This window comes from Danio aesculapii, chromosome 8 (assembly GCF_903798145.1).
Source record: "Danio aesculapii chromosome 8, fDanAes4.1, whole genome shotgun sequence".
Lineage (NCBI taxonomy): Eukaryota > Metazoa > Chordata > Actinopteri > Cypriniformes > Danionidae > Danio > Danio aesculapii.
The window spans coordinates 36,224,457-36,235,078 of record NC_079442.1 but is presented as its reverse complement, the minus strand read 5'-3'; the positions used below and the strand labels follow the sequence as shown (position 1 = coordinate 36,235,078).

At 36.7% G+C, this 10,622-nt stretch overlaps 2 long non-coding RNA genes across 2 annotated transcripts; both read left to right on the top strand.

Annotated features, from left to right (window-relative positions):
- Positions 1 to 6,482: 6,482 nt before the first annotated feature.
- On the top strand, positions 6,483 to 7,144 carry LOC130233699 (uncharacterized). Its single transcript, XR_008838233.1, has 3 exons — positions 6,483 to 6,540; positions 6,751 to 6,818; positions 7,024 to 7,144. It is a non-coding gene; the product is annotated as an uncharacterized LOC130233699 (long non-coding RNA).
- A 1,117-nt stretch (positions 7,145 to 8,261) lies between these two features.
- LOC130233698 (uncharacterized) lies at positions 8,262 to 9,959 on the top strand. Its single transcript, XR_008838232.1, has 3 exons — positions 8,262 to 8,332; positions 8,485 to 8,577; positions 9,861 to 9,959. It is a non-coding gene; the product is annotated as an uncharacterized LOC130233698 (long non-coding RNA).
- Positions 9,960 to 10,622: the final 663 nt, after the last annotated feature.

Genomic DNA, 10,622 nt, shown 5'->3' with positions numbered 1-10,622 from the left:
GGTCAGTGAATTTAAGCTAATTATTTATTTTTTGCAGTAATATCAAAGGTAAAACCTAAAACTAAAACTTGTAATTTTCCCCAAAAAAAGTACAAGCCATTCTCATAACTTTGTTGTTTGTGTGACTGAAATGTGGGCAATAAATGACTAGGGCTAAGGCGAGAAATACCACTTCGATCTTTGAAAAAGGGGAGGAGACCGACAGAAACTCAGAGTTTAGAGAATAAAACCTGCTCCTGACTAGGTTAGGTTCACAGTAAATTACAACAGTAACTCTGAATAAAAGGGACCTCTCTTTCAGAAACAGGCTTGACTTACCCTGCTTTCTCGAGTTTGCCAAACCTGCCTTTTTGAAACAGAAAACCCAGAGTTCCTTTCATTTCAGGGTTAATGTACTCTGAGTTTTCACGTAACCTCCTTTCTGAAATGGGGTCCTGGTCAGCTATAATCCCACCTCAACACTGCAGATCCTGCGATGTGACTGTTGCAGATATGCATATCGCAATATCAAGTTTGAAACGACATATTGTGCAGCCCTACTCCTCATGGTTACACACTTAAATAATTATAATGTGATTTGATTAATTAGATGTGCTAAACCACAATTTAGGTTAATAAAAAAGTATCAAACAAACGACCAATCCAACTGACACGTGACACTCTTTAATATTCATGCAGATCTTTACTTGCATTGGGGCTTGTTGATTGTTAATTTTGGGACATGCTTTATGTATATGTTATCAACATGCAAGCGAATGTTATTTAAATCTTGCAAATTCACTGATCATTTGCTTTTGTTTTTCCATTCGGTTTCAAGTTTTGCCCTTGGGGGAAGTTTCTTACTACTGAAAGGTAGGTTGAGGGCACAGTGACAGCTCCAGTTTTACAAGTAGAAGGAGATTTCCTGCTGGCGATCTGCAAGACTGATGCTCTGTAATTGGGCACAGATGATGCTCAGCCCACTCAGTGACTTGAAAACGAAGCTCCCGGCAGGTATGTGAATTTTTTTTAAAGACATGACCTTTTGTTGCCCATGAATGCCCCCAAATCTGGCCAACATTAATAGAAAACTGGACTTAGAAAAATTAAATGTTTATTATGCGTCATTGCTTATAGCACATCACTTTTACCTTAGCGCAAGGGTGGGTGTGTGTGCGCGTGTGTGATTCATACAGAGCTCTGTCTGTGGGCAGAAATTGATCATGTCTGCTTGAACTTTAACAGAGACAGACAGAATCCTGGATCTTCCTCATTAAGGTCTGAGGAGGATTGTCAGGAACAGACATGTCGAAGCCCCCCTCAAATGACACACAACCCAAACAGCAGCTGAAATGCTGCAAAAACACTGGGAGCAAATATGTCGTGTCAGTGTGTCACATCTGGTTTGTGAGCGCAGAGATTGTAGCCAGAGGCTTTATCTTTCAATAAACTGATGTTCTTACAGACGTAATTATGAAATACATTTACGGCTGGCACTATGGTGTGCCAGCTCAGGTGCTTGGAAACCGTAAAAAACAGAGACACACCACTGGGAGCACTGGGTACACAAACTTGATATACTTCATAAACATTATGTAACTACAAGACACTTTGGATAAACATGTTTAAGAAATATTTATCTTCACTGCATTTGGTAGGCTTGTGTAATGGCAACAGCCTTAGCATATATGGTTTGGATTGGTTTGTCTGGCAAAACTAAACTAAAGAGATTTGTAAGTCTAGTTCAGGAAGCCAAAGTTGCAGTGATGAGCTGCAGAACCTCATAGAATGGCATTCAGTGCTTCACTTGGGTTTATGCGCAAATGTCATTACCTTGGCAAAATAGTTTTCACCAAAATACCATAGATCAAAAGTGACCGACACTAATTCAGGAGTGTCCTGCAGTGTATTTTTCCAACCTGCTTCAGCACACCTGCTTGTGTATTTGAAATGATCCCGACAAGCTTGATTAGGTGCTTCAAATGTGCTTTATTTTGGTTGGATTAAACTCTGATGGATAGTGAGCCTACAGGAGCATGGTTGAAGACCTTTTCCTTAAAGGTGCATCTCAATTAGCTCCAGAAGTCGTGAATTGGTATGTCGTGTATACAAATTCGGCCATGGGTAAGAACAGTATAGAGCCCGGCTCACTGCACATTGGGACACTGATGGCAGGGACGTAGAATTAGCATGGACGGAGAGGACGTGTTTTTTTACTTTTTATTTTAGATTTTTTAATATATTTTTTACAGAACAACCCCTTCCCCAACAATTTAACCCCTTACAGATGAGGGAATACATAAAAAAAATGAAATTATATATAAAAAATCAATTAAAAGAAAATAATAAAAAAATTAAAAAAAATAATAAACAAATAAAAGGTATACTGCCATCCTAATTACTTTACAGGGGATACATTTGTACATCAAGTTACAATGTGTTGCGTTGTAGTTACCTCAAATTACAGTGATGATAGGTTAAGTAACCTCTAAATATACATATCTAAATATATTGTAATACTTTTCCACCTCTTCAGAAAAATATCAGTCTTCATTTGTAGATATGCAGTCATTTTTCCATTTATAGACCTGTTTAAGTCTCTGAATCCACTTTGAGAACTTTCTTCCGTCCAATGTACTGTTATAATTTTTTTTTCTTTTGCAACCAGCAATAATATCCTCAGTATAAATCTTGTTTCTTCATTAAACATTTCTTTGGACAGTGCTCCCAATATCAAACAACTGGAACAAGGGGTATTTCTATATCTAAAATCTTATCTTTTTCTTTTTTAACATTTTTCCAAAATTCTTGAATCTTAGGACAGTCCTAAAAAATGTGGGTATGATCTCCAATTTTACCACATTTTGTCCAACACAAAGCAACAGATGGTCCCTTTACATATGTAGAAATTACAAAATAAGTATTAAAGTATCTCATTTTTACCTTCCAATCAAATTCTTTCCATTATTGACTAATAATTCCTTTATGACATCCTTCACATAACTCAATCCAGACCTCATTCTTAATTATGGTATTTAGTTATAGTTCCCATTTTCCTTTAACGTGATCTGTATTTTGTACAGTATTATTTACTAATCTTTTGTATAAATGAGACGTGTTTTTTTAGCTGGAATGTTTTTTATGCAATATTTATGAGGTATTCCTCAATTTTATTTGGTTCGGTGGCGCAGTGGCCAGCACAATCGCCTCATAGCAAGAAGGTCGCTGGTTCGAGCCCCAGCTGGGTCAGTTGGCATTTCTGTGTGGAGTTTGCATGTTCTCCCCATGTTTGCGTGCTTTTTCTCCGGGTGCTCCGGTTTCCCCCACAAGTCCAAAGTCATGTGCTATAAGTGGATTGAGTAAGCTAAACTGTCCAACACCCAAATATGTATGGGTGTATCCCAGTGATGGGTTGCAGCTGTAAGGGCATCTGCTGCGTAAAACATTTCGTTGCCTTGTACTTGTACATGTGTGATGACAATAAATTGAATCTAATCTAATCTAATCTAAAAAAAAATATGCTGGATAAGTTGGCGGTTCATTCCGCTGTGGCAACCCCAGATTAATAAAGGGACTAAGCCGAAAAGAAAGTGAATGAATGAATGAAATGTTTGCTAGATTGTTTGGTATTGTCTTAGCCATGTTTGTTGGATAATAAATGACAGCTTCAGAATTACATTAAGTGACCACAGTGAGCATTGATTCTTCCTGATTTTTAATGGTGCCTTGTGGGACTTTCTGTTGTGTGCCCTGGCTACTTATCATGTGAAGTGATTGGGATGCACTTTTTATGTTTAGCGCTTTCAAACTGTGGTAACTGCTTTGTTTATACAGTAGCAATTCATGTGTCTGTTTGTGGACAAGTGTATTATTACAGAGCCCCGCTGCAACATGTTCAAAAGCACTCATTCCTTTGCAACTGCATAACAACACCTTAGCAAACCCATCAAAAATTATTAAGAGACTCACAGCAATAGAAACACCATCACAAGCACATAGCAATGTTTAAAAATATTTCAAAAACTTTTTAAATATACAGCAACCACATAGCAGTGCACTAAACTTTACACTGAACTGCACAGCAGAATGTTAAAAAGACACTCAGAAAACATATTCAACTGTATGTTCACCTGTAAGCACTGTTTTAAAGCCATCTGTAAATAGTCAAACAAACAACCTTTCTTTATACTTTATACATCATTTGATTCCAATGTATGTACATTACAACAATTTTCAATACTACTTTTGGTCTATATGGGTCTGTGTTCAATCAATGTCTTGCTATAAATTATAAACAATATTTGTTCATGCTAGAGTAAGGGGGCTTTGCATACAGTGCGCTCTGGACTTTTCTGTTTATGCAGTTTTTCTTTGTCTACCTGGTGAATCAACACCCGAAGCAGTTGCAACCTGAATGAAAAAAGTAATTACTGCAACAACAACAAAAAAAGTAAAGGAAATATATAAATGTTTTTGCACGGTTACTGATATTTAGGTGATACACTTACAATAGAGCTGCACAATATTGGAAAAATCTGATACTGTGATACTTTTTTCTGCGCTAAATATTGCAATATGAATACATTTACACTTATAGTAGAGCTGCATGATATTGAAAAAATCTGATACTGCGATATTTTTTCTGCGCTAAATATTGCAATATGAATACATTTACACTGATAGTAGAGCTGCATGATATTGGAAAAATCTGATATTGCGATATTTTACTTTTCTGCGATAAATATTGTGATATGTACAAATGGATTGAATAGCTCTATTTGGCAGTTTTCTGTTTTCTGAGTTTAACAATATTCAGGTACAGAAATTGAAAAATCATAATGCAAAAAAATATATATTTTTTTCTTTCTTTACTTTGTCTCGTTTTTTTTGTCCAAATATCTAAAAATTCTTGTAGGTCAGGTAAAAATGTTGTTTTGTTTTCGCCTTCAGAAGAAATAAGTCAAAATTAGGAGCTAAATCATCTGCCAATGGGGTAATAAAAAAAAATATTTTGGCTTTGAAATGTAGATAGTTGGACTAAAAACAAGACAAAAATTTTAAGTAAAATTTTTTTTTTTATTTTACATAAAGTGTATAAATAATTAATTTGTTACACCTCCAAACATCATACATTTTTTGCCACCCAAACTCTCTTGAAGAGCTCATTCCAAGGTCAACTACACTGTAAAAGCAAACATGGTATTTAATTAAAAATAGTAAATTGACCTTAATCAGTTTTTATCAACCTGCTATTAACACTCACTTTTAGTAAGTTACTAGTACTTTGAGGTTGAAAAATCTTACCAGCTCAATCTACTTGAGCTGGATTAATTTAGAAAAAGTAAGTTTATGACACTGTGGGCATGCGCAGATCAATCAATCATCCCCAACCAATCAAGCTGCTTCTTAAGGCGGGTCTTGGCGTGGCGGGATTCGAAATTTTGCAAACGATATGTCACATCTTGCCCGCAACTGACCGACCAGATGAAGCTGGATATCATTGAGCTGGACCTAAACATCGCTTTAACGGCACTTGTGATTTATCGTCAGCATAACAGCGATTCTTGTGCTTGGCACACTCATTTGGTGAGTAAATATTTTAATTTACCCTTGCGCAGATCGTTTTGTTTCTGTAAGTCAGCGCCAGTGTTTTGTGCCTGCTAGTAATGATGTGTGTAGTAATGTCGGCTAACGCTAGCTAACTATATTATGGACATAACGTGGCTATATTTTGATGAAACTTGGTCAATACTTTATTTTTTCAATCCATAACTTCCTCGGTATTGAAAATAGGTAACTTTCAATACTTTTGTCACGTTAAAATTGAGGAAAAACTTGAGTGTAACGTTAGCAGTAACGTTAACGGTCGCTCGCGCCCACCTGCCATGCCAGTAACATTTGTCATCGAGTACTGACTAGCAGCTAGCATGATGATGACAGACTGATCCCGGCGGTTTGGGAGTTTGCTGAGTTTTATAACTGTTGTTTGTAAGCTCAGGCAGAACATCAGGTCAAGTCTGGATGTATCATTATATTTTAAGATAGTCTGTAAAGACTATGCTAATTTTAGCTACCAACAATAACAGTCTGTGCTTATCAAAAACAGGATTACCACTGTGTGTCGACATATGATTGGGGATATCACCACAGTCAACTAACTTAATGTTATTTTATTTAACACTTCGCACTTTATAGTCAATATTCGTAGCTGTGCTGTTTCCATGTTTACCATAGTACCCACTACCCAGATCAGTCTTGGTACGTTACAGACAATAGTGTTTACCTGTCTAAAAAGATCTTTTCACTCAGTTTATCATAGTCTGCTATGATAGGGAACATATTTGCTGGCATACTCAGTGGCTTACATTATTCTTTAAGGTCATCTTGTACATAATATGTTCATTTTAATACTGGGAGCTGTCATTGTGGGTTATAGGCCTATGTTACAGTTTTCACATGTACTTGGCTGTGCTAAATTGTTGTATTTTTATTTAACTGTTCCCTTCCAGGCACAAGCAGATGGTGATCAATCCACACATTCCATAATCCCAGCAATAAAAGGTATTTTCAACTAATAACTGTATTATTGTTATTATTGCTTGCTAAAGTAAAAGTTATGCTTACATCAGAGCAATTGGATTACAAAAAAAGCTAAGAAAATCTTGTGTTGGAATTATTTCATTATAGTATATTTCATCATACAGAATATTTTGTGCATATTTTGAATTTCAAATATTTGATGTAATTAGTATTTCTGGACGGTCTCTATAGATACTGTGGGTTCGATTTATAGTCCATCATACCCAGGACTACAGTTCCCTTGATGTCTAACCACATAAGTGAGTCATTTACCATTTACTTTTTGTACTGCTGTGTTCACTTGTCTTAAAGAAGTTCATTGATTAATAGCTTGATAATTAGATTTTTGCAAGGATTTAGTTTTTCCTATAGCTCTGGTATTTCAAATCTGATGCTGCATTTTAGTGTTTTTGTCTATTTATGTTGCTAGGCTTGATGCTAAAATTATCTTTTCTTTCTTTTCAGATTTTCAAACAGTTATCAAAATGGACCAGAGGTTGTTACTGAGAGTCATCATCGCTGAAGATGATATAAGGAAGTTGACTTTAAATAAGAGACCACAGTCCATTGAAGAATTCAAAGTGCAACTGGTGGATAAACTGTCACTGCAGTATGACTTTAAGCTGCAGTATGAAGATCAAGACTTCAATAATGCCCTCTGCAATTTGACTGAAATAACTGATTTACCTGAAAGAGCTACAGTCAAAATCATCCCTCTTGTGATTCTCCATTTAACAGCATTGTCATCACCCACCACAACATCAGACACTGAGGGCAGCACAGCAGACACTGAGATCCTTTCGCCTGTAGGAGCATCACCATCGCTAAGACAACAGTGGCCAGAGTTCTTTGACATACCCAATTTCTCAGTAGATGTTGAGTATAGGCTCAGACAGGCAGATCTTGCCTATATGAAAGATGAAACACATATGACTCTACCACGAGATATGAAGCATGACATACTAGAAAAGCTTGCTGAGACAATGTACAGTTTCAAGGCTTACCCTGACGATGATGACTTCAGCAGTGTTGCAAAAGCACTGATTAGCAAACACCCCTGCCTCACTGAGCCTGGACCACACAGATGGTATGGCTGGAAAAATAGCCTTAAATTTAAGATGGCCAATTATCGCACAAAGCTTCGAAAAGCAGGATGTGAGGATGTAGCTATCAATGGAGGCAAAAGAAGTAAAGGCAACCCAGAGGGAGAATCCTCAAGCAAGAATATCAAGCGGCCAAGAAGAGGTGAAGCAAACTACCTGCCTAACTTACCTGAAGGACATGATGAAACGAGTCTAGAAAATGCCAGAATGGTTCTAGTGGAAGAAATGAAGAAAAAACAACCAAATGGCACTCTCATTTCACAAATGATGGACCAATCATTCCCACTACGCAGACAAGAAATTGTAAAAAAGGTGCCTGCTGTACAGAACATGGTTGAACGATGGCCAGCACTCTTCATAGAGAGACAGGTAAGCAATTTTTGTTCTCAACCAATAAAATAATGCAAGTTAAAAATAAATTCAAGGTGTGTGACTAGAAATCCAAACACTTGTTGGAATGTTAATCCCTCTGCCACCTTTCCATCCCTACCCACTCCTCTCTACTTTTTCAGGTGTTTGCTGAGTTTAATAGAATCGCCAGTAAGAATCTTGAGGGAGACTTCTTTGAGGCTCTGGACCAGTATGCCCCACGTTTCATTAAACTTTTCAAAACAAAAAAGGGAACTATTGGCCAGAAACTCAGGGAGCTGATGCAGCACATGAGCTGGATGGTAAGTAGGTTTATTTTGCTTTTGATCTGTGTGATAGTTCATCAATCAAGTTCTAAATGAGACCATCCAGACCAACCTATTTTATTTCCTATCTGCTTGTGCCTTGCAAATTACTCTGTTAACTGGTCTTTTCTCTCTCTGTGTATCATTAGACACCAGACGTCACAGTACTTCGCTCTGTTGTCCTCAAAGGCATTCCCATTTTACTCGGTGATGACTCCAGTGAATTCTACAAGACCTGCTCTGTAAGTACTTGCACATAAGAAAAAGTTTGGTCTTGTAGAACACTTAGAATTGAAGACCAGGAGACTTGGTTCTTTCTTCAGCAGGATTCTTTATTGAGAACACGAGCTGCTGCAGTTAAGTCTGATCAAGGCACAACAAAAAGGTTAAATATATCATATAATATTATTGACAAGTATACATTTCCATTACCAACACTTAGTGTCAGATAACTTAAAGACATTGCTATTGCCACAGTTTCTATGACTGCTTCACTGATTTCTTGTTGCAAATTTTACAAACACACACCCACCAACCTAGAGGTGGACACACCCACACACCACAAACACACACACACACACACACACACACACACACACACACACACACACACACACAAACTTACTGACATGCTCACACACATTCAAAAAGACTCACACACACAGATTCAAACACAGACACACACTCACAAACACAGACTCAGACACACACACATACACTCAAACACAGGCTCTCACACATTCAAAAAGACTCACACACAGATTCAAACACAGACTCAGACACACACACACACACACACACTTTACCAAAATAAAAGAGGAATTAAAATGAAAACTAAAATTTACAATTTTAATTTGAGTTGTCACTATTATTGCGTGAGCGTTAATAAAGAGCTTTTGTAAAACTATTTGTAGTTTCTTTTTCACGTTTGGCTTTTCATTTTAATATTGGCTGTCTTGCCTCGAGACTGTAGTGAAAATGAAATGTGAAATCACCAATTGCATTTTATTTTTCAATTTGACAGGGATGATGCACTGTCACCATGAGAATGAAATCATTTCATTTCATTCTCAATTTTGTCACACATTTTGCATACAGTTTTCTGTAATGAAATCGTTAATCTGGTTTTAATTTTCATTTTAGTCATTTAATTTATTTAAATTTGGCATAAAATGTCTTCCATAGATTCTTAAACATATTCTTAAATTTGTAATCCTACAGTCTGCATGAACATAAAACTATACCTGCGTTGACATAGATGTAATTCAATATACAATATACATTTTGTACAGTGATTGATGTATTTTGTAGGTTGAAAAGTCAGTGTCACTCTTTGAGAATGTATAGACCTTTTTGTATCTCCATAGCTTTAGTTTAACCATAACAAATATATTTTGTTTGCTTTATTGTAACGATCCAGTGTGAAAACATATTTAAAACCATATTCTCTGATAACATTACAACACTAAAAAATAATGTTTTAGAATAGCATAAATTGCAATGCTGAAGAATGTGTGTCTTTTAGGATACAGAGAGAGACGAGGCCCTAGAATGCATCACTGTTGGTGTGCTGACAGTTGTCAGTGAAGATGGTCCTCACGAGGGTCAAAGCTCAGTGGACCTCCAGCCCATTTCCACTGCCATCATTCTGGAGGGAAGTATTGTCATGGATCATATTAAAAACTTGCCTCAGGCAGTTTGTCTTTTGTTTGGTCTTACATATGCATTGCATTTGGATTACCCAAAATGCATGGCAAATACACTCAACTTCATTCAGACTGTGATGCTTGGACTGGGAAAGAAAAACCTCCCACCAAAACTGTTAACTCTGAAGAACAGTCTTCTGGGTTAGAAAAGTAAAGAGCCGTCGGCTGTCAGATAGCACTTTGTAAGCTTTGCAGCCATTAATGTTTTCTTATCAGAGAAAATTTGATGCTTTCATGGAACTGTTCTCGCTTATTTACGTTCTCAATGGGGAAAAAAAGAATATTCCATTAAAGTCTACCATGTTATGCAGGTATGCTAATGGTGGAAATAGTGCCACGTTGTGTTGCAATGAGTTGTTAGTTGTTATTAGATGATAATGTCAGAAAATAACCTAGCAAGGTTATCCTGTTTACATTTGTGTTTTGGGAAAACTTTTAATGATGTTTTTATTTGTGTTGGTTTAATCCTTGGACTGCTCACTTTGGGACACAAAAGTACTTGTTGTACTTTCGGTTTTGATCAGAAATGCACTGATTTTGCATGCACTGAAGTCGTCCTGTAGTTACTCGTTTAATATTGG